We start from the raw sequence: 25,098 nt of genomic DNA on the forward strand, positions 1-25,098 counted from the left end.
GAAAAGTAATAATAAAATAAATAAAAGTATGTTTGCTGCAAAAGAAAAAAAAGCCAGTAGGTGACCGCGGAAGCCGCGTTTGGATGAAAGGAAAAGGTGGGAGGGTAACGACAGCTACCGTTTGCTGAACAACTTTCGTACAGCAGGCGCTCCACAGGTAAACTCTTTAATCCCAGGAATAGTCCTGCAGGATAAAACCATCATCTGCATATAAAGAAAACTTGCTGTCCAATTCCCATTTCCTATATTCAGATATTAGTGGATATCTGTTTGTACTAAATAGTAAGGCTTTGATGTTGAGAGCAGCACTGCCCCACAGAAATGTCATATGTGCCATACACAGAATCTTAAGTTTTCCAGGAGCCCCATTAAAAAATGAAAAAAGGGAATTAATTTCAGTAATATAATTTATTTAACCCAGTTAAATAAAATTTTACCCAGAATATTATTATTTTGAAATTTTTGAGCCATTTGACAGTCTTTATTTTCTATTTTTTGTAGCAAGCCTATGAAATCCAGTGTATCCAGAATCCTCTACAGGACTGTCTGCCCTCCTTTTCTCCTTTATTGTTCATGAGGCAAAGACAGAAAACAGCTAGCAACTGAGAGACTTGCTGAGTCTCTCTATTCAGACTAGTCACATTTCAAGAATTCTATAGCAACACAGGATGAGGGGCATTTTGGACAGTGAAGCTCTACAAGGACTCTACAAATTTTTTTTTATCATTTTTAAAATTTTTAATTAGAGGCCCTGGATGGTTGGCTCAGCGGGAGAGCACTGGCCTAGCATGTGGAAGTCCCAGGTTTGATTCCCAGTCAGGCAATATAGGAGAAGCGACCATCTGTTTCTCCATCCCCCCCCTTCTCTCTCTCTCTCTCTCTCTCTCTCTCTCTCTCTCTCTCTCTTCCCCCCTCTCTCTCTCCCCCTTCTGTAGCCATACCTCATTCAAGCAAGTTGGCCCTGGGTGCTGAGAATGGTACCATGGTCTCACCTCAGGTGCTAAAATAGCCCAGTTGCTGAGCAACAAAGCAACAGCCCCAGACGGGCAAAGCATCACCCCATAGGGGGCTTGCCAGGTGGACGTGGGAGTCTGTCAGTCTGCCTCCCAGCCCCTCACTTAATAAAACAAACAAATAGATAGATAGATAGATAGATAGATAGATAGATAGATAGATAGATATTTAGAAAATTAAATTATTGGGGTGACATTTATCATTGAGTACATAGGTTTCAGCTGAACATCTCTATAGCATTTGAACTGTTGATTGTGTTGTTTGCCATCACCCAAAATCAAATCATTTATTGTAAACATATATTTGTCTCTCCTGACTCTCCTCCCTGCAACCCCTGCTAACCACTTCACTTTTATCTAAGTCCACGAGTCTCAGTTTTACATCCCACCTATGTGTAAAACCATACAGTTTTTAGCTTTTCCTGATTTATAACCCTGTGACATATTTTTCAGGGAAATAATCTGAGACCCAAGAAGTGAAATGGTCCAATAAAGTCACATAGACTATCATCACTTCTCTTTAATAAAAAAGGGAAAGTTTGAGTAAGTAAATAAAAAGATCGTATAGCTATTAATGCAAACCAAGTCTCAAACCTAGTGCTATTTTTAGATTCAGTACTCTTTCAAATGTGTTTTGCAGTTTAGTGTTTTCTAGCTATTTCAGTCAAACTTAGAAATAGAACAAGGGAAAAAAATAGTATGGTAGGCTACACTGGCAGAACACTACCACCCGGGAGGAAATGGCTCAAAGGCCATAGTTATTTTCTGATGTGCCCCAGTTCAGAGCGTGTGTGTGTGTTAGTGATGGTGGCAGAGGGATTGCTACCCAGCTGTCTGGACGGGAGACAGTAGCACAGAGGAGGACTCTCGGAAAGTTCAATGGCCAAGCCCAGCAGTGGCACACATCACTCCCAATCACACTCCGTTGGTGAACACTATGTCAGGGGTCATACTAAACTATGAAGAAGGCTGAAAAGTGAAGAAAAGATGGTCACACAAAAGAAAAATAGGAAAATGAATATGGATAGTCAGTCAATAGTTAAGAGTTCAACATGGCTAACTAGATGTTACTCTGCCAGGGACCGAGACAGAATGCTGGCAGAGCAAAAGAGTTAGAAACTCTGTGTAGGCCCAGAAGAGGAGGGACTGACAGTTTTAATAACCTTTTATGTAAAACACCATGCTAAGTCTTACAGGTACCTATGGAATGCCTGGACTACAAAGCAATAAACAGAGCACATGCAGTGTATTATATTATACATATGTTGTTTTATTTAATCTTTCCAGAAGATCTGAAGACAAACTTATTGCTCAATTTACATTTAAGGAAACAAAAATTCATAGAGGTTAAGTCATTTTCACAAGATCATGGAGCTAAACTAGTAATAGTTCCTAGATTCGAACCCACTTCTGGCTCCAAAGTTGACCCTTGAATAACATGTGTTTGAATTGCACAGGTCCACTTATATTTGGGTGTTTTTTTTCAATAAATATAGTAGGCACTTTGTATGCCCAGGTCTCACATCTGCAGATTCAACCAATGATGATGGATTGAAAACAGTATTTTAGCATTTCCAACAGCAGTTTCCCAACCACAATCCAAAATATTGTTTTCCATCCCAGGTTGGTTGAATCCGCAGATGCAAAGGGCTGACAGTACAATTAAAATGCATTTAAGATAAATATAAAAAGAATTGTGAAAAGTAACCTATATAGATATACGGTTAACAAAAATATGTGCCCTGGCCGGGTGGCTTAGTAGATAAAGCATCGACCAGGCCTGCCAGAGGTCGTGGGTGTGATCGTCAGTCAGGGTACCTACAAAAAGCAATCGGCAAGTACACAACGACATGGGACAACTAAGTGAAACAAGGAATTGATTCTTCTCTCTCCCTTCCTCTCTCTGAAATCAATGTAGAAACATTTTTTTAAAAAAAGAGTATGTATGCTACAAGCTAACAGATTGATCCTAAAAGTCTAACCAAGAAAGACTCAACAAAATCATTTTCCAAGAACACAGAGACTTGGAAGAACTGTATCTCTTTGGAAAAATAGAGTTATATGTTGATGCTCAACTGTGCAGGGACCATGCCCCCAGCCCCCGCGTCATTCAAGAGTAGACTGTATACTCTTTCCCCAGGATTAATTTATCAATAGCCACTTTAATAAGGAAAGGCGGGAAAGGCAGAAATGAGGCAGAGGATAAAACCCTGTGCTTAGGAAACAGAAATAAAGTGTACAGGTAGATAAAAATAAGAATCCAGAAATATTTAGATGCTGACAGAGGGATCTTGCATTAGCACAGACCCTTCTTTGCATCTCATCTCAGGCTGATAGATTCGACAAGTCATGGCTTGAAATTGGTGTTTCCTTCTAGGAGAATTCAAGGCTGCTGTCCCCACATCCTGCCCTCCTCCCCCATGGAAGAGTACTGCCACTGACAGGTCACATTCAAGGGTACTGATCTGGACCACATATTTGGAAACTGGGGAGTTAGAAAGCAGAAAACCATTGAACCAAAATCCCCCTTCTCCTGTGCATTTTCTCCAGGTGACCAGGGTGAGAATAAGGTGGGATCATTCCCTTCAAATCCTTCCGTCTGTGGGGCCAACCTGAGAACCCCAGGAGACAGCTGATGGTCCGGGCCAGCATTGCCAACACCTTTGTGGCCAGTTTCCTTGCTCTCATGCTTACTTCTTACTTACTTTGCCTTATGTTTTCTTAAACAGTAAAAATCCAAAATATTGGAGCAGGGTGAGTGGGAGGATAAGGTTGGTTAGCCACATTGATACTGATTGAGAAAGACTTTAAATGCTTTGTGAAAAGTACAGATGAAAAAACCCCTAACATGTCAGTACGTATGTATACAGTCTAGCATTTGTCTACCTATTTGCTGCCCTTAGAAAACGTTCTATCTCACACCTATTTCAAATCTTCCACCTAAAATAAATCCTACCCATTCTTTATAGTTGAAGTCCAAGGTCATCACTTTAATGAAAGCCACGTCCCCCTCCTCTGCATAGTTGATTCCTTCCCCCCTGAGCTCTCAAGATCTGTTTATTGTCTATAGAGGTAATGGCATTGCATTACAATTAGCTATAACTGTATCATCTATCTCCTTGGCTAACTTATTGAACTCCTGGAAAGAGAATGTCCCTGAATCTCTGGGCATACCAAGGGATAAACCTTTAACAAATATCTATGAGTGAACTAAAAAACCGAAAGCTTCCAAATGCCCCAATATGGCCCTCTTGTCTTTGATGCTTCATGGGGCTCAGCTTCTCCGGGATGAAGGTTGACTCATGCTGTGGGCATCCTCTTGTGCATTTTTCATTTGCTATAATGGCCTCTTCTTATCATGCATTTTATTGATCTGTCTGAGCACTGAAATTTATTATTTATTAGATTTCTGTAATAGCTTTGCTCCAAAGAGCACAGTGTGATATGTAGAGAACTCCACGGCAACAGCAAGGAAGACCGGAATAAAATAAGCACAGTGTGGGAAATGAAAAAGAAGGGTAGAAGATGCAGATTAGGAAGAAATAGCAAAGGAGGCTGTTGCCTTTGGAACAGTGGCAGCCAGGCCAGACTCCTGGCAGCCCACGCCAGTCCTGGTCTCGCTCGGCCCCCATCCCTATCCGTGCTTGAATGATAGTATGGCAGGAAAAATAGTATGGGAAAGCACTTTGAAAAGTTAAAATCATTTTATAAATAAAAAATAATATTATTCCATTATCATTAATCAATATCAACATAGTTCATAATTCATCCAAAAGCAGAAAGTCTTTTATTTTCAGAAATATAAGGAAGAAAGTTGGAAGTATTTATCTTCCCCTAGTAGACCATAACTATATGTTCTTCAAGGACCATACCATATTCATTTGTGCACATGGCACTAAACCTAGCATTCCCATCGCCATAAACATTCATTTAGTCAGGAGTCCTGGTAGGTGGTAGTAACTGCCCCTAAATCACTTCTTTCTATAACGTTTTGAATTCCCATGGGATATAGCCCTAAGGGGTGGGGGAGGGTTTTTCCTCCATTTATGCTGATTACCTAATAATTCTAAGCTTATGGTACCCATTTAATTTCTACCATATTTCTGAAATATCAGGTATGGGCTGATACAGATAAATGTATCTTAAACCTTCCAGCTTTGTTGACTGGCCCCTTCAATAAGCCTAAAGGTACAACTGTAATAGGTCCTCTCCCCCTTCTACTTGCATTGAAAATAAGACACTCCTCAATTGTCCAGGCGGTGGTGCAGTGGATAGAGCATTGGATTGTGACATGGAGGACTCAGGTTCAAAACCCCAAGGTCGCCAGCTTGAGTGCAGGTTCATCTGGTTTGAGCAAGGCTCACCAGCCTGGGCCCAAGGTCCCTGGTTTAAGCAAGAGGTCACTCTCTCTGCTGTAGCCCTCTCTTAAGGCACACATGAGAAAAGCAATCAATGAAGAACTAAGGTGCCGCAATGAGGGATTGATGCCTCTCGTCTCTTTCCCTTCCTGTCTGTCTGTCCCTCTGTCCCTCTCTCTGTCTCTCTCTGTCTCTGTCATAAATAAATAAATAAATAAATAAATAAATAAATAAATAAAAAGATTCTCCTCAGAATACAAATGCCAGAAGTGACCTACTAACTCCATGCAAGGCTCTCACACCCCTCCCCAGCAGCATCAGCCTGACTCCTCCCTGTGCTCCAGCCCCACTGCACTGGGCCCCACTATTCCAAGCCTGGCCAGTGGCCATGCCCTCGGCACACACCGAGTCCAACCCCAGCCCTCTGAAAGCAGCAGACAGGTTTTATGAATTTGAGCATTACTAACACAGTATGGAGGCTCTGTCTACTGAATATGAACTAAATCAGGAACCTGCCACTATTTTTAAATAATTATTGACAAGATCAAAATGACTATTTTATGTTTAATTAACATTTTTTATGCAACAGCTGAGTTTCTTATCTAAAATATTATGACAGAACCTTGATTATGCAAACTTAATACATCATATGGCAAACTGCATTTACATACAAAAACAGGTAAGGAGTTGTGAATTTTTGAGATACTGTTCCATTATTCAAAGTGTACACAATCAGGTTGAGATTGCAGTCCTGTTTACAACCATAAACAAGTTGTTAGGCTTCAGCTACATCAAAATCATTTCACCTACCTAAGCATCAGTTTATCCATTTTTAAACTGGAAATACTAGAGGAAATAAAAGCATTTTGAAGATCTCTCTATGAGGTGTAGAAGGAAGTATAACAATATAGTCTCTGACACATAGCAGGTCCTCAAATAGTAATGGTGATTATTTATATGGTTATTATTTTTTTTTTTTTTTTTTTTTTCTTTTTCTGAAGCTGGAAACAGGGAGAAACAGTCAGACAGACTCCCGCATGCGCCCGACCGGGATCCACCCGGCACGCCCACCATGGGGCGACGCTCTGCCCACCAGGGGGCGATGCCCTGCCCATCCTGGGCGTCGCCATGTTGCGACCAGAGCCACTCTAGCGCCTGAGGCAGAGGCCACAGAGCCATCCCCAGCGCCCGGGCCATCTTTGCTCCAATGGAGCCTTGGCTGCGGGAGGGGAAGAGAGAGACAGAGAGGAAAGTGCGGCGGAGGGGTGGAGAAGCAAATGGGCGCTTCTCCTGTGTGCCCTGGCCGGGAATCGAACCCGGGTCCTCCGCACGTTAGGCCGACACTCTACCGCTGAGCCAACCGGCCAGGGCTATATGGTTATTCTTTAAGATGTCTACTTACCAATAATAATTAGAGCAAACCCTCACTCAGAACTTTATATTGTCATTTAATCCACACACTACCTTGTGAAGTGCTGTCATGGGTTGAATTGTGTTCCTCCCCAAAAATTCTATGTTAAAATTCTAAACTCCGGTACCTAATAATGTACCCTTATTTAGAAATAGGGTCATTGCAGATGTGTTAGTTAGGTTAAAATATGGTCACACTGGAGTAGGATGAGCCTCTAACTCAATCTTACTCGTGTCCTTATTAAAAGGGAAAACACCACGTGAAGATGGAGGCTGGGATCAGGAACGCCTGATAGTCAGTAACCAGCAAAAACCCTCAGAAGGAACAACCTCACTGATACCTTGACCCAGGACTTCTATCCTACAGAACTGGAACACGATAAATTTTGGTTAAGTCACCCTTGTGGTATTTTGTTACAGCAGTTTCCAGCAAAATAATAGAGGCAGGTATTCTTACAACCCCACTTTTTAGGTGGGGGAAGTCAGGCGTGGAAATTTACTATATCACTATGTCAAATGAGAGAAACCTGTTTACTTATTACACTGAGAAAATAACCTTGGCTTTGACATGCATCCATGTGGGAGTTTTTGTCTTTTGTGTAACAGCTCTGAATAGTTCTTGCTTTTCTCTTGAGAGCCAGAGACCATCAGCTGAAGGACTGACTCTTGGTTCCTCCAGCAGAGAATGCTCAAGTGCCAGGCTCTGTAACCTCAGGTTTAACCACTAGCATCTCTGTGGAAAAGCTGAAGCCACCCTCTTTAGTTCTCACCAGACCTGAGCCACACTGTTCACAAAAATTAGGGGATATTTGTTTCATATTCATTTTGAAATATCCCCTAATTTTTGTGAGCAGTATATATTTGGGGGGGTAACATCTGATGATCTAAACAGGGCCCGCCCCTGTGCTCTCCTAATGGAAGCTTTTAAATGTAAATTCAATCGATTTACTCTTATTGTTTATATTCCTCATTTTCCGTGGGCCCTCTGGGAAGAAAAGAAAGAAATCCACTCCTTCCTGACAAATTGATGCTAGACACCCTGGTTAAAAAGCCAAGACTGGCTACTCAATTCTTTCAAAGCAACCACCTTAAAAGCAACAACAAAGTGTTTCTCATGGCTGCCTCTGTTTAATATAAAATGTGTTGTGAAGATTGAATGTTCCTGGAATTGATACACAGAGACACTCAGGTGTTGAGCCTAGTTGATAGAATAACAGCAGGAGAGTCTAGTCAAGAGGGTCAGATGAAGACATGTAGCGAAGACACGTGGTACACAGGCTGCAGTCAAAGGCAGGCGTCTGCCTTCCTGTTATGATTTGCATGGGTCTGCAATGCACATGGTTCTAAATTACTTCCCACTAGCCTGGGAGAGACCCTGAAATTCCACTGGGAAAGACCCCATCCTTTGGGTAATTCCTCAGCATGGCATTAAAATGCAAATACCCTTTCCTGCAATCCTGCTGCTGAAATTTCTCCTGGAGCACTCCTGGGTTAACGATGAAGCCAAGGAGGTAAGGTCTCAGATCCTAGAGGAGAAAGCAGAGCAGTTTAGGAGGGTAGAGGCCATCACAAGGTAAAAATACAGAGGAATTCTGGAAGGAAGGAAAGCAGAAAGCACCTGGAGGGAGGTAGAAAGCGCCCCTTCCCTGCCCCTGAGAACAAGCAGCAGGAAGGCATCCCACAGTGAATCAAGGTACCTGTTTTGGCAACACCCAGACCTGGGTTTGAGTCAGAACTCCCCCACCCAATCATTTTGTGTTCTTCCCAGATTATTTAACCTCTCAACCTGCATTTCCACATCTATTTAATAAAAATAATATCAATAACTACCCGATGGCAGGATTTCAGACTTTTTAACAAAATGATTGCCCCGCCAAGGAACCTTTTTAGACATATTTTTCTAATTGCCCCCATTAAATTTTAATACTGCCAACACTGCATATCTGTTTATATATTGTATTTATACCTGTGCATTATATATTAACAAAGCAAGATTATTTATTCCCAAGAATCATTTTGGCCCTTGGTAGAGATCCTGCTGTGGAATGAAAAAGTTCGTGTCTCCCCCAAATTCCTATGTTGAATCTCCCTCCCCCCGGTGACAGCATTTGGAGGTGCAGCCTTTGGGAGATAACTAGGGAGTGAGAGTAGTGCCCTCAGGACAGAACGAGCATCCTCCTGAGCAGGAGCTGCCCTTTCTCGCCGTGCTCTGCACCCTGCGAGTGCGCAAGGAACACAGATGCTCACCAGAACCACATCTTGAACTTCCCAGACTGACTCCATTATTGTAAGAAATAAAATTTTATTATTTACAAACCACCCAGCCTAGTGAGCTAAAATACCACTAAATGCTGCTGACTTTGGGGAAACACACTTTCTTGAACATCAGTCACAGTCTTTTTTCAGGGTTGGTGGTTACTCATGCTTCTCTCCATCCAGTGTAGACCCTTAAAGACAAAATAACTCTGAGCATGCTCTTTTGTACAGTATGATACTGTGCGGTGTTAAAAAGCTGGATTCTGCTACCAGAACCCCGAGATCCAATGCCGTATGATTTCACTTACAGGAAGGAGCTCTCTGGAGTAGGCAAACTTACAGACACCGAAGAATGGCAGTTGCCAGGGACTGGTGGGAAAGGGAAACGGGGAGTTGTTTAATATTAGAGTACAGTTTCACTTTTACAAGATAAAAAATGGTTCTGGAAATTGGTTTATAGCAATATGAGTATACTTAACACCACTGAACTGTATACTTAAAAATGGTTAAGGTGGTAAATTTATGTTATATGTATTTTACCATAGTTGGAAATTTTAAAAATATAAAAATTTAAAAAGCAACTATTTTCTTGGCTCACAATTCTATGGAACAGCAATTTGGGCTGGGCCTTGTCTGCAGTCATGTGGTGACTCAGCTGGACCTGCATTGCTCCAGACACCCTCTGTGATGGCTCATTTTATATGTCAATTTGACTGGGCCATGGGGTGCCCTGATATTTGATAAATTGTTCTGGGTGTGACTATGAGGGTGTTTCTGGATGAGATTAACATTTGAATAGGTAGACTGAGTAAAGCAGAAAGCCCTTCCCAATGTGAGTGGTCCTCATCCAATCCATTGAAGTCCTAAATAGAACAAAAGGCTAAGAAAGCGAGAATTCACTCACTCTGACTGCATTCAAGTTGGGAAGATCAGTCTTCTGATTTTGGATTCAGACTTAGACTGGAACTTACACCATTGGCTCCTGGTTCTCAGAGTTTTAAACTGAGACTGGAAATACACCATCGTTCTCCTGGGTCTATTGCTTGCCAACTGCAGATCTGAGAACTCCTTAGCCTCCATAACTTCACAAGCCATTTCCTTTTAATAAAAACCTTGATAAATTTATATGTATCTATCTATCCATCCCATTGGTCCTGTTTCTCAAACATATAGCCTCACTCACATATCAAGGGGTTGGTCCTAGCTCTTGGTTGACCTCCTACTCTATGCGGTTTTTCATCCTAGGCCCGTGTTCCAAGATGACAGAGCAAGCAGTGGGTCCTGTCGAGGCCCTGGCTAGCAAGTTATCAAACATGAATTACACCATAGTCACTTGGTCCAGGAAAGTCACTAAGACCTTCTAGAATTCAAAGAATAGGAAAATAGATTCCCCTCTTGGAGTGGAGTGGGGAGTAGACATCAAATCTACATTGCAATAGTATGGTGGTTACAAGACAGAAGGAAGTGGGGTGGGGTGGGGTGGGGCATAAAGGGGGCCAAATATACGGTGATGGAAGATGGCTTGACTCTGGATGATGGGCAGACATGCAAAATAATGATCATGTGTCATATAGAAGTGTAATCTTGAAATCTATAGGATCCTGTTAACCAGTGTCAGCCCAATAAAATTAATTTTAAAATTGTACTGCAAATGTGCAGGCATAAGTGATGACATAATTATTACAATGATCTTCACAAAGAAACTGGCACTTAACTAGAGCAAAGCACTGAAGACAGTGCCTAGTGTATAGCAAGCACTCAATAAAGGCCAATTATTGTTTTGAGGGTTCATTATTGTTGTTGTCATAATTCAGTGTCAATTGACAAATGGTAGTTGATTCTGATATCTTCCCAATGTATTTATTTAGATCACAGAGATGAGGAAAAGTCATCAGTTACTAATAGGCATCTATATCTCACAGTACTTACATATCTAAATATATAAGATATATATTATATAGCTATATAACATATAGATAAAGAGGACTTTATATATCAAGTCTTTTTAAAAAGGCAAACCCAAAACTAAAATATGAAATTTAATAATGCTAATCTCATACATTTTTTATAAACTGATATAATTCAGGTTTATCTAATCATAAATGCATAAAATTAAATTATTTCAAAAAAAATTTCTTAAACTCTAGTATATTGTAATAGGATCCTAAAAGCTCAACTAATAAAAGATGATTTGAAAATAATGTAGATATTTCACCGTGAACAATGTTTAAGTATTTTTGCATCCCTCCTTTATTTCATCTTATTCAAACTCCATATTGCAATTTTAAAATACTGCCATAACAGAGTGAACACATATAATAAACTCAATCCAAAAGAAACCAAATAAAATTAGAAAATAAGGAGTTCTATGGTTTCAACGTGTCCTTAGACAATTGTCCCAACGTCTCCTCTTAACACTCATATGTACTCCTTAAGGTTTGAGGAGAGGTCATTGTTGAAACATCATTGAATTTTCATTGGAAAAAGAGAAAAATAACTTGGCTTTTCTTTCTCAGTCCTGTTGAACTGGACCCTATTATCAGCACAAATAAGAGTATGAGGAAGTTGGAGCTTCTAAGCCAACTCATCTATAGGCAAGTACTAGCCCTTTGGTGACCCCCTTTGCTCAGATCTCCTATTTCCAAATCTTTCGAGGATGATATTTGAAAAGGTTTTCCTTTATACCTTAACATTAAAAAAAAATTTTTTTTAAGCCATTGGCCATTGATCTCTGTCACAAAGAAGCCCGCTGCTCCTCCCCACCTGGAGCCATGAGAACGGGATAGACTGTCAGACAGTAATACCTAATGCATGCATTGACATTTAGTAATGTGCTTTACTGCGCTGCCCTTTACACACGTAGAATGGCAACTAGGGGTCATGTGCATCTCTCTCAGGCCAGCCACAGCCCCCTCCAGAGCAAGGAAATGCTGATGTACCTGAAAGAACAGCCACGTGGAATCACCCACCTAAGATTAAAAAGTGGCTGGGTAATATCATTTTCTGCCCAACCAGGCCCTGTGGAAATACATCAAGACCAACTTAAATGAAAACAAGCACAGGCTATTTATTCAGAGCTTACTACATCCAGGGCGTCAGCCACGTTCACTTGCGTTTTGGCAGAGACTCAAGGCAGGCCAAGGAGTGGAAGAGCTTCACAGGAGAAAAAAGGAAAGGTTCAGGTATGCTCTGATTAAAGTTCTATCGGCATGTGGAAGCTGAAGGCAGGCTCACTAGAAATAAAACATTCTATCTGACTAGTTAGGGGAATATATCTGGCTTTCTCTGATTGGTCCTAAGTTGAGAGTGGAAACAAGAATTACAGAAGCTGTCAGTCATTAATCAAGTTCTTGCCATTTGGTGCTGATTGTTATAGAGGTTGTTTAGCTTCCTGGATTGTTATTAGAGACAGCAGTCTGAATTCCAAATGTTTAATTTATAGCAGGAGGGATGCCTGAGCTATTTATTGTAGATAAGGGGGTATAACATAAACAAGTTTCTGCAGTCCTGGGTCAAAGTTCTATTTTTATATATTTTCTGGCACTTTGTCAGTTTATGTATTCCGTCTCTCAGCCCTAAATAAAACCAGTACAGGTGAAGTGGCCATTACCCTGTGAGTCTAATTTGAATCTGATAAAGCTTCTTTGAAGGCGGCTCCCTTCCCCAAGCTGCCTTATTCTGTGTTCAGATATCTATCAATTATCTTTCAAGAATGAAGGCCCATGCCCAGGGCTCTCTCCCTGGCCCCTGTGAGCCTCTCCAGGCAGAAACCATTGTTCATGTTGCTTCATTTCAAACGGACTAATATACAGCAAACTATTTGAATCTAAAGTCACTCTCAACTAAAATAGAAAGGGTTATACATTTTATGTTTTCTTACCAGAGAAAGTACATTTCATTTAGAGAGAACATTTTTCCTGGAGGTAAACCAACTAGGGTCGGGAACCTATGGCATGCGAGCCAGATGTGGCTCTTTTGATGGCTGTATCTGGCTCGCAGACAAATCTTTAATTAAAAAAAGGTTAAAAATATAAAACATTCTCATGTATTACAATCCGTTTATTTCCTACTGCTCATGTTCATGGTTGCGGGTGGCTGGAGCCAATCACAGCTGTCCTCTGGGACAACACCAAATTCTTATTGGATAATGCCTAACATACACGGGTCGTTGTATGGCTTTCACGGAATTACATTTTAAAATATGAGGCGTTCATGGCTCTCTTAGCCAAAAAGGTTCCCAGCCCCTGCTCTAGAGTTCTGAGACCCACTGCCTACAGGTTTTTCACAAGTGCTGGTCCAGTTTGACCCATGGCACAGAGTCAGCAAGAAAATGGGATAGATTAAGTTGGACATAAAGTTGAGAGAAATGAATTTGAAAAGAGGGTTTCATAGACATTTGCTCCAAACTAACTTCTCTTTCCATGGTCACCAGACCACCTATGAATTACCCTGGTTAATAAAAGTGTTTAAGGAAAAGAATGGGATTTGTGCCATAAACTTCTCAGGTTAATGAAAGAACAAGAATGTTAGAGAGTGTGTGAGAGAAAGCTCCACTTTATCAGAGAGCTTGCTCTTGCTGGAGTCGTGATTTGATTAATAGTATTACTGAAACCACAAGGCTTTGCTTAAAATTTGGCATTCCAGAATTATAATGTCCTTAAAAATTCGTAAGGGGACTGACCAGGCGGTGGCGCAGTGAATAGAGCATTGGACTTGAATGCGGAGGATTCACGTTCGAGACCCCAAGGATGCCAGCTTGAGCGCGGGCTCATCTGGTTCAAGCAAAACTCACCAGCTTGGACTCAAGGTCACTGGCTTGAGCAAGGGGTTACTTGGTCTGCTGAAGGCCCATGTTCAAGGCACATATGAGAAAGCAATCAATGAACAACTAAGGTGTCGCAACGAAAAACTGATGATTGATGCTTTTCATCTCTCTCCGTTCCTGTCTGTCTGTCCCTATCTATCCCTCTCTCTGACTCTCTCTCTGTCTCTGAAAAAAAAAATTGTAAGGGGTAGGCCAGGGGTCCCCAAACTATGGCCCGCGGGCCGCATGCGGCCCCCTGAGGCCATTTATCTGGCCCCTGCTGCACTTCCAGAAGGGGCACCTCTTTCATTGGTGGTCAGTGAGAGAGCACACTGACCATCTCATTAGCCAAAAGCAGGCCCATAGTTCCCATTGAAATACTGGTCAGTTTGTTGATTTAAATTTACTTGTTCTTCATTTTAAATATTGTATTTGTTCCCGTTTTGTTTTTTTTACTTTAAAATAAGATATGTGCAGTGTGCATAGGGATTTGTTCATAGTTTTTTGTTTGTTTGTTTTTTTATAGTCCGGCCCTCCAACAGTCTGAGGGACAGTGAACTGGCCCTCTGTGTAAAAAGTTTGGGGACCCCTGGGGTAGGCAAACCTCTGTGAAATGGTCTATTTTCAATGTTTCAATAGGAAAATTCATCCTCCTCTAAAGTAAATGTATTTTGCTACAATCATCATCATTCTGCTGTGGCATCTTAACCTCAGTTCTCTCGGGCCTGAAGCTTAACTGTTGCTGATTGGTGTTTACCTCCAGATACAGACTTCATTTAAAGGTAATGAAATTATATGTTCCACCAATGAGTACTTTCAGGTTTTAGATATCCCCCACGTCCAACACAGGCTCTAGAAATCACATTCTTTAGTTGCTCAGCAAATATTTTCCAAGGTTTCTATACAGTCACATCTACAGATACCTCGCAGCATTTTGGAAACATACATGGTCACAGAAGAGCTAATGATACCAGAAATACCTTAGCTACTTTATAGATGTCGATTATTACTATAATTGAACTTAAAAAAAAAAAAAAGAACTAACTGGAAAATTTTGGAATTTTCTTCCCCAGAGATTTTTAAAATATTGGTCTGAAACTCATCCAATCAATATCAGGGTGATAAACTAAACTGCTTCTAAAATCCTTCCCAGTAAGTGGGATTTAAATACTGAGAGGTACATGACACAATGACTATTTGCATTCATTCAAAATAAAAATTCTAAATATCCTTTACAGTTTACATTCATTTTGAAAATATTTATGAAGTGCTGTCTCTGGAGTACATACCAAGTGATGAAGACACAAAATGGTAATGAACAAAGATGGGTAAATACATGCTCTGCCTTCAGGACTTCCCTGTCTAGTGAGACATTAAACTGGACAAACAAACAAATCATTTCAATACTATGTGTTAAATGATACAAGAGAAATTGATCTTGAAGTTCTCTGGCATCCCAAGTGAGAAGGCCATTAATTTTCTTTCGGGAAGCACCAGAGAGAGTTGACATGCAGCTACCAGCACCACCATCACACTGGATGTTTACAGACAGCACCCATGCTGACTGATCAGAGCCGTAGCACTTCTGAACATCGAGGGGGGAGAAAAAGTAAAGCAGGGCATTCCAGGGTACAGAACAAAAAGAAAAGAAATAGACGCTGCCTGAATTCACCTGACGGTTTGCACCGCCAACTGACATTTCCCGTTGCATCTGGTTTTGACTTCCACTGTCAGCTCAAATTACTTTTGAAAAAAAACAAAAACAAAAACACACCTGCCATTTCTACATGATGAAAAAATATCTTTTTTTTTTCTTTTTTTTTAGCAAGAAACAGAGAGAGAGATAGGAAGGGAGAGAGATGAGAAGCATCAACTCATTGCGGCACTTCTCATATGTGCTTTGACTGGGGAGCTCCAGCTGAGCCAGTGACCGTGGGTTCAAGACAGCAACCATGGACTTCAAGAAAGTGACCTTTGGGTGCAAATCAGCGACCATGGGATCATGTGAATGATCCTACACTCAAGCCGGTGACCCCGCGCTCAAGTCAGCGACCTCGGGATTTCGAACCTGGGACCTCACTGTCCCAGGTCGACACTTTATCCACTGTACCAACACTGGTCAGGCAAAATATTTCTCCTTTTTATCAAAAAAGTCAGTTAAACTCAACCAGGAACTGAAATTTTTCTCTGGTCTTCCCAACGGTTGGGATTCCAGTAAAATTCCGATTGCCAACACAAACAAGATACTTAATAACTATTATGTATTTATAATTATTTTTAATTGAACGAAACGCTCTAGAAGAACAAAGAAGTCATTCTAACTAGACCTAGAGAAGTCACCTAGCATCCCTTGAGAGTGAACAGGTTCACACAATAGAGACATCCGTCCCTGGGTTGGCATGAAGTGTCAGGCCAAATGTTGATGAGAGGTGTACTTCAGGACACAAAACAAAGTGAATTCTCTTCCTCAGAAGAAATATACAGTATTATGTCAAATTTCAATATTTCTCATCCCCCACTATCTTCCAGACAAGAAGAAATCCTAAAGTGTGGTGTTTTATACCTACGGTCTGGGTGCAACTGATTTCCTTTTGCCGGAATCATTCATCTATCAGAGCTGAGCTGAAAATGTAAATGTCAAAGCAGCCATAATGTATTTGCACCAATAAAGTCATCAGTTATGCTTTCATAACATAGAGAGAAAGAAGAATTTATTAACCTTCATGAGGATTAAATACAAAAATAACATTAAAAGAAAATAGGAGTATTTGGGGCGAGTGGTGTGCAGGTAGGTGAACTGTGGTAGAATGAGGCGCGGGAGTAACGATTAGGACTCTAGGATGATGAGTAGAGGAAGAGAAAGTGCTTCGTAAAATAAGATGGCTCTTTTGAAAGCTTGTATCTTTGGGTTCCAAACAACATTCTCATTCAAATTTGTCATCATTTTCTCTCCCTTGTTCAATTTATAGATGCATGCAACTTATTAGCAAACTATCTACCCACTTTTCCATAAGCTATTATCTAAGTAATGTTATTTCCTTACAAAATGAGAGAGCATGAACTAGGCTCCCTAAATCCAATGGAGCACATGTGGCAGGTTAGAAACTGCATCTGAAATAAACAGTGACACAGGCAATGCTACCTTTGGTAGCCTTAAATGCTATTGGTATGTGTGTGTGTGGGGGGGGGGGGGGTGCATGCTTTTCCTTATTTAATGTGCCTGGGTTTATCCCTCAATGTTTGTACCAGATCTTTTTGTCACCTGTATCAATGGCTAATCTCAGGAAAGAGAGTTCTGATAGACTTATTCAGACTAATATACACATTGCTTAAAAAGCATAACACGTTCCTCATAGGGAACCAAGCCTTAAGCTAAAATAGTTTCTAATTATGAAATTCCTGGCACTCACAAAGAGGCATGGGGTTGGGGAGGGAGGGCATAAGATTCAAATTAAGATTAAATCCCATTTCAGCAAATTTAGAGGTCCTAAAAAGTCTTTGGGCAGAGTGGATTTTGATCACATCAGATATACTTTGAAATAAGACAGACTTTGGCTCAAAGCTCAGCAGGTGACAAAAATAGAAGAGGGCTTCAGAAGAGCATCACAAATGACACGGTCGTAGCCACTGCTCAATCCATGTTCCTGGTCTGCTTAGATAGCTCCCTATGCTATCACGCCAGATAGACATTTACTCAGTCTGAAAAAAAAAAACAAAAAACCATGCTGAACTCTTCTGGGTTCTATGCTGTCATCCAATGCCCACAATATCAACTAAATCTCTAAGGGACCACAACTCCAGAGCAGATTTCTCTCTCCTAAGGGACTCACACACCTTCCAAAGCCACTTGGTGAGAAAACAGTGCATCCTCATAGGAGACAAAGTCTTATCTTGTCATGTAGAATTTATCAGCTGATTTAGGGGAAAGTTTGGCACCTGTCTGGGTTCTTTGTCCCCCTTAATGATTTACTGAGAAGCTTTTAAGTACCAAAATCAATCTCCGGCACCAGAAATCCTTTGCTTCATAAACTTAGAGGAATCCATTATAGCCTGTTGTGTTGAACAGAGAATCAATGTAATATTATTTAATATAGGAGACCAAGATAGCTCATCCAAGGGACAGGTAACTTGATGTCCAGGTTACATAAACCACTAATCTACAGGAAAGCAATGTTGATTCCAGCCACTGGGCTCCATAAAGCCTATCTTCACTCCATCTAAAGAAAGAATTATCTTCTAGCCTTTTGCCTATTTGTTTAACAAATGTTTAATGAGCATTTACTCTAGGCCAGCATTGTCCTCTAGGATGGGTATACATAAATGAACAGATATATTTCTTGTCCTTAAATTTAGTGGGAATATGATGAATATTATAGAGGTAAAAAGATGAAAGAGCTACATTTTGTTCCTCACAAAGGAAATAAAGTCTCTTCAGAGAAGATGGCCCTGGAGAAAAGTCTTAAAGGTAAAACGGAAGTTCACCAGGCAAAATCAAGAATGACATTACAAGAAGGGCACCACAAACAGACGATCCTCAGGTTCAGAGGCAGGGAGGCATGGAAGAACAGAGTGGTCAGGAAATGCCATAGGGGTCAGCACGTGGGGAGCCTACTATGATGGCTAGAAGGTGTGTGAAAAACTGGACAGGTATGTTTCATAAAGAGTTAGAATATTCTAAAATGAATCAAGGATGCCTTGGACACTCTGACCAAAATTCTGGATCCTCCACACAGAAAATTGTGCATACAAATTCAGAGAGTTCACCAATTTCCTGACTGCAGTTTGTGGACTCGGGATTAAGAATTCCTAAAGCTAAAGAGATTTTTATACAGATAGATTACATAATCAAATTCTTCTAAAAAACATTATTATACTGGCATCGATAAGCAGAACAGACTAGAAAGGTGAATCATTAGAGTCAGGATGACAAAAAGCTGTCATAATATTCCAGAAAACACCATTTTCTTATTCTTAATAACTGGAAGTCAAAACATTGTTGCATTATTCCAGAAAACACCATCGCACTGGTTCTTAACTGTATTGAACAACTGCAAGATAATAACATGGATTTATATAAGCTCTGGCCTAGCCTGGATACTTCCAAAAGCACATTCAGATATCTAATTGTTAACTCTTACAGAAAAAACTGAGGTCAAAAATGGAAACGCACACACACACATTCACATGGAAGAAAAGAACATTTCAGAACCCTCCTCTTCAAGAGGGTGGCCACCCAGCCACAGAGCAATCATTCCCCTATTCATCACTCATATTAAAGAGACAAAAAAAGGCAGTTCATTCTTTCAACACAGAGCTCATGCCAAGAGCTGGATAATAAAATTTTGCAGCAAGTGTGAAAATAGCAGTGATATTTCTTGAGTCAAAGTATTTTTATCTTAGTAATTCTTATACCAATAATCTCTTCCCTCGCGTTAATTTAAGTGAGAAATCTATCATTTATTATAGGAAACAAACAGAAACAAAGGCTATCTTCCCGAAGTTTACATTGAAGTCTGATGAGAAATGAATATCCTACTGTTTTCCTCTTTTGTTTTGAATTGCTGGACAAAGGAAATAAAGGCAGATAAAAATAGGGTAGCACATTCTCGTTTCTGAATCACTCAGTCAAAGGAATATGACTTGCAATGACGGATGGAAGATGAGGTCAATGACACACAATAAAACATATTTTCATGGAGAACTAGGGGAAGGAAGTTTTGAAGCACAGAAAGAGGCTAGAACTGGACGAGAGCCAGAGTTGTGCCCATAGTATTTTTTTTAATTTACTTATTCATTTTAGAGAAGAGAGACACAGAGAGAGAGAGAGAGAGAGAGAGAGAGAGAAGGGGGGAGAAGCAGAAAGCATCAATTCCCACATGTGCCTTGACCCAGCAAGCCCAGGGTTTGAACCGGTGACCTCCAGCGTTCCAGATTGATGCTTGATCCACTGTGCCACCACAGGTCATGCTGTGCCCATAGTATTTTAAAAGTATCTAATCTCAGCCCTGGCCGGTTGGCTCAGTGGTAGAGCGTCGGCCTGGCATTCAGAAGTTCCAGGTTAGATTCCCGGCCAGGGCACACAGGAGAAGTGCCCATCTGCTTCTCCACCCCTCCCCCTCTCCTTCCTCTCTGTCTCTCTCTTCCCCTCCTGCAGCCGCGGCTCCATTGGAGCGAAGATGGCCTGGGCGCTGGGGATGGCTCCTTGGCCTCTGCCCCAGGTGCTAGAGTGGCTCTGGTTGCGACAGAGCGATGCCCCGAGGGGCAGAGCATCGCCCCCTGGTGGGCAGAGTGTCACCCCCTGGTGGGCGTGCCGGGTGGATCCCAGCCAGGCGCATGCAGGAGTCTGACTGTCTCTCCCTGTTTCCAGCTTCAGAAAAATACCCAAAAAAAAGGATCTAATCTCTAAAGGCTGCCCTTAATTCAGCCAAATTCATGTCATGGTGGTAGCACATGAAGATAAACACTTTGTTACAGGTTGTAAAATAATTGGTCTCAGGGCACTTGGTTAGAATTAGAATCCAGACCATTTGGACTTTTCCCAAGTCCATGGATCTTTGAGCCATAAAACATGATTTTATTATGCAATATGACTTTGAAGATTTAAGGTTTCTTGAGAAATGATTCAAATTATGCTCTATACTATGACCCATGTGCTGCTAACATTTTTCATTGGGGACCCAGAACCAAAAAAGATTCTTGATATTTACTCTTCCATTTCACATCCATCACCTCTCTACTCCTACTAGAAGCAGACCTGGAACTTTCCATTTTGAAGCACTTCCTGCCTCATCTCAGGAAAATCCCTAGCCCAGGCTGCACCAATCTGCACCAGTCACTCCAAAGCCAACCAGGCCATAGGGTAGAAATAAAACATTCAACATGTTTCTGCCTCAACTAAGGGCAGGAGGCTGCCTGGGTGACCAGTGCTACCTTTGCACATGTTAGACTATGCACCTGTCAAGACTGGAATGGTATTCTCTGGTAGCTTTTTTAACATTTTTGAAGTAAATATCCTGTAAATATCTCTAAGAAAAAGATCCCAATAAGATCATGATTTACTCCAAGCTCCAGGAATCTGAATAAGCTATCTCTATAGTCCATAACCCCTAGTCTATCCCAACGGCTTCACCACGTTAACTATCACTGCTGCTCAAAACTTGGCTTTAATCTTATTCATTTTAAAAGGAAGTCATTGCCACCACCATGTCACCCTTTGCCTCCACCCATGCCAGAGTTAGGTCACCTTATTATGTGTTCCCACAGTAATTTTCCCTAAATCATAATGATCTGATTACTCATATCCATTTATAACCATCAGCAGATTATACCTCTGAGAAAGCCACAGTAGCTCCATTACCTGGTATATATTGAATAGTAGGCACTCATATGTTAACTAAATTTAATAAATGACTTAATCATGCAAGCAGGCATGAGATAATTTAAAAGCAAATCAAACTGCTAAAATACTTTTATTCTGTATAAAATGCATATATTTAAAGAACAACTATAAATGAGAACTTACTTATATGCTATGCATAACCTCAACACTAATTTTCTTCTATCTCTAATGTCTCCCCCAAAATACAAAATTAAGGTAGATAGTTCTTCAAAAAGTTATCTATAATCATGCTATTAGTTTCAGGGCAAAAATTTGAAAAGTTTTACCCTATCCTCTAATTCCTGAAAAAATTTACCAGACTATTAAGTAACTTCTTATAAAATATGAACCAAGCCTGACCAGGCGGTGGGATGCAGTGAAAGCAATAATAAGAGGGAACTTTATATGATTGGGCATATATCAAGATACAAGAGAGATCTCATCTGACCAGGTGGTGGCGCAGTGGGTAGAGCGTCGGACTGTGATGAGGAGGACCCAGGTTCGAGATCCCAAGGTAGCCAGCTTGAGTGCGGGCTCATCTGGTTTGAGCAAAGCTCACCAGCTTGGATCCAAGGTCGCTGGCTCGAGCAAGGGGTTACTCGGTTTGCTGTAGCCCCACAGTCAAGGCACATATGAGAAAGCAATCAATGAATAACTAAGGTGTCGCAACGAAAAACTAATGATTGATGCTTCTCATCTCTCTCTGTTCCTGTCTGTCAGTCCCTATCTGTCCCTCTCTCTGACTCTCTCTCTCTGTCTCTGTAAAAAAAAATGAACCAAAAATACCCTCTGAAATTAAGAGAAAATTATGGCAAAGAGAAGTTGAGGGGGAGGGAATGCTTCTATTCTAGCAGAGTTTGATATTACAGATTTTCAAACAAAACTGTAAACTGGTATTTACAAATAATAATAATAAGCCTCCCCTTCATTCATGGCTAGGTACATTCTCTATAAAAACCATCATGAGTCACAAAGTGACGCAGGACTGGGACACACAGTACTCAGGAATCCAGAGCAACATCCCAACCCTTTGCCAGAAGTCCAACTCACCAGTCCCACTGTGCTTATGGGTCATTTTGTACCATGAAATTTTATTCAATTACAGACAATAAATTGCATACTATCAAATAATGTATTTTATGTATCACATGACGCCTTTACCGCCTCCAATCCCACAGCTATCTTGCCGCTTACAACATATACTTAGCAACATATGGTGAAAGTCCAGACTCCCTTTCACTCCTCAGAAGCCACTGTCACCAGGAAAACCCCTACATACTGTTTCTAGAGAGAGCTTATTTCTGTGCACGGGGGAAGGCTGCCGTGGGAGCCCTGCTTAGCTGCAGAGACAGCCTAGGTCCTAGGAGAAAGCACCAGGCAGAGGTCTCATATCTAAGAGCCCAGAGATTTGCATCTGTACCTGCTCTGCATTGCTCCAGGGTTACATGGGGCCTTGAAAATATTTCATTAGTTCTCAATACTCCAGGCTTCACTGGGTTTTCTAGGATAATGAAAAACACAAAGTACCTAACTTAAGTAAGGGTTAGGAAATAGCTAAGAAGACAGAAGAAAGGAAGGAAGTTATTCAATCTTAAAAACCAGATAATTAAAGGCAAAGCAGGATCACCCATCTACTATGTGAAAACGTATCATGCAATAATGTGCCAGGAACCAAACTGCAAATGTGAAAGAATTCATATCTCACTGAATTATCCCAAGCAACAGACAGAGCAGGAATTAGTGTCTGTCACAAAGGAGGAACCAAGTCTCAGAAAGTTCAAATCACAGAGCCAGTTCCAGCCTGACCAGGCAGTGAAAAGTGGATAGAGCGTCAGACTGGGACACAGAGGACCCGGTTAAAAACCCTGAGGTCGCTGGCTTGAGAATAAGCTCATCTGGTTTGAGCAAAGCTCACCAGCATAAGCCAAAGATCATTGGCATGAGCAAGGGGTCACTTGGTCTGCTGTAGCACCCCCCCCCCAGTCAAGGCACATATGAGAAAGCAATCAATTAACAACTAAGGTGCTACAATGAAGAAATGATGTTTCTCATCTCTATCCCTCCCTGTATATCTGTCTCTGTCTGTCCCTCTTTCTGTCTCCCTGTCTCTGTCACACACATACACACAAAAGCTAATTTTAGCTCCTTTACTTACTTACTATGTGACTTTGGGCAACATGTCTTATAAAATTTCAAGGCACAGTTTCCTTAGCCATAAAAAAAAAAGGAACCATATCATAGGATTTTTTAAAGGATTTAATGCATGCAAATTCCTTAATGCCTGATATGGTCAGAAGCTAATAAAGATGAGTAGTAGAAGTAAGTGTTACCTATACTAAAAATAACAGTGATAATGCATGATAGCAGTAATAACAAATACAACAACATGATGATGAAATGGAAGAGCTAAGATTCAAATATAGGTCTTTCTGATTCAAAGCTCTTCCTCTTAATTATTACATCTGCAATACAGTACTCGGCTAACAAAAAACAAGATGCCTGAGTACACGAATGGAGGAAAGGGAGAGAAAGAAAGAGGGAGGAGGAGAAAGGGAGGAAAAGGGAAAGAGGAAGGAGTGGGGGGAAAATTAAGTAAATATTTGACAAGTACTGATATAAATGAATATATTATATATATACATACATATATATAGATATAATTTGTTTCTGCAGAAAATGGTGGTCAACTTTTCTTTATCTCAATAAAATAATATGCACGTGTTGCATTAGTTCTTTAAGTCAGGTATTTTATAGAACATATTGTTTTCCTCACCACTGTACCTCTAGCCTGAGCACTGAGTGTGACATGCAGAAGGTACTGAACAAATAAATACTAGTTGACAGAGTCTCCTCTCAGAGAAGATCTTGATGACAAGCCTCTAAGTCTCTGAACTGGACAGAAGGCTTCCTCCCTGTGGAATGACCGCAGTGCTGCTCTGCCTAAAGGCGGCTTCCTGGCCCAGGTCAGGCGGTCAGTCCCATATCCAGCCCCAACTTTAGGTCTCTTCAAATTTATGTTGGTAAAGTGCAGCCTTCAAGTTACAAGGGAGCTGAGAAGCAGTCACTCTGGATGGCAGTGAGGAGGCACTATGTATGCTAAGAATAAAGAATTCAGAAGTTCTACTGGACGTAAGAATAAAGACTTTGCTAGATATAGGGCAATGATCTAGACCATCTTCCCATGATAGACATTAAATATTTGATTCACAAAGCCATAATATTAGAACCTCCTTTGGACTACGGTAAAAGAAAAATCAACTTTTTAAAATTAAAGGGATTTAGGATCACAATTTAATTTCTTCTTTTCCTCAAGAAAAATACACAAAGTCACACACAAACAAAAAGTGAGGATTTCTTAAAATTTTGTCAATAAAAGAAGTATTAAAGAAGTAGGGAGGTTTTTACATTTTTCCACAGGGAATTAAAAGATATATTATGATTTCAAAACTTATACGTTAAAAGACCTTTAAATTGATAGATTTAATCATGGATGAAATTAAAATAAGGTGTTATCTTAAAGGGCTGAATTTATTTTAGTACAATTCAAGCATTTTAATATATGCCCATGGCTGACTGTTTGTCAGAGTTGGCATTTTTAAAATAACAAGGGATGAGGCTGACACTTTCCCCTAACAAGACTTGTAATTTATATAGCAGCAATGGCTTAATGTGCTGGTGATTTGTCCTCCTGCATCCGTAATTGATGACAAAGCACTAATTTTTACACATCAATGGGATTAAACTTAGCATTTCTGTGCATTATTGACCTTTACTGTACAGTAGTTCAGAAAATAAAAAAACTACACTGCAGTAAAATTTCATATTTACTTCCCACAGTGGATTTCATTCAGTGGTTACCTGAAAACTGCTAATTAGTGA

General features: G+C 40.6%; 1 protein-coding gene and 1 non-coding gene across 3 annotated transcripts in view; both read right to left on the reverse strand.

Annotated features, from left to right (window-relative positions):
* Positions 1–25,098, reverse strand: part of ST6GALNAC3 (ST6 N-acetylgalactosaminide alpha-2,6-sialyltransferase 3) — a 617,424-nt gene that overhangs the window by 440,078 nt on the left and 152,248 nt on the right. The gene's annotated exons all lie outside the window — the stretch shown is intronic.
* Positions 6,667–6,742, reverse strand: TRNAV-AAC (transfer RNA valine (anticodon AAC)). The gene has a single exon. It is a non-coding gene; the product is annotated as a tRNA-Val (tRNA).

The sequence above is a fragment of the Saccopteryx bilineata genome, chromosome 3, assembly GCF_036850765.1.
Source record: "Saccopteryx bilineata isolate mSacBil1 chromosome 3, mSacBil1_pri_phased_curated, whole genome shotgun sequence".
Lineage (NCBI taxonomy): Eukaryota > Metazoa > Chordata > Mammalia > Chiroptera > Emballonuridae > Saccopteryx > Saccopteryx bilineata.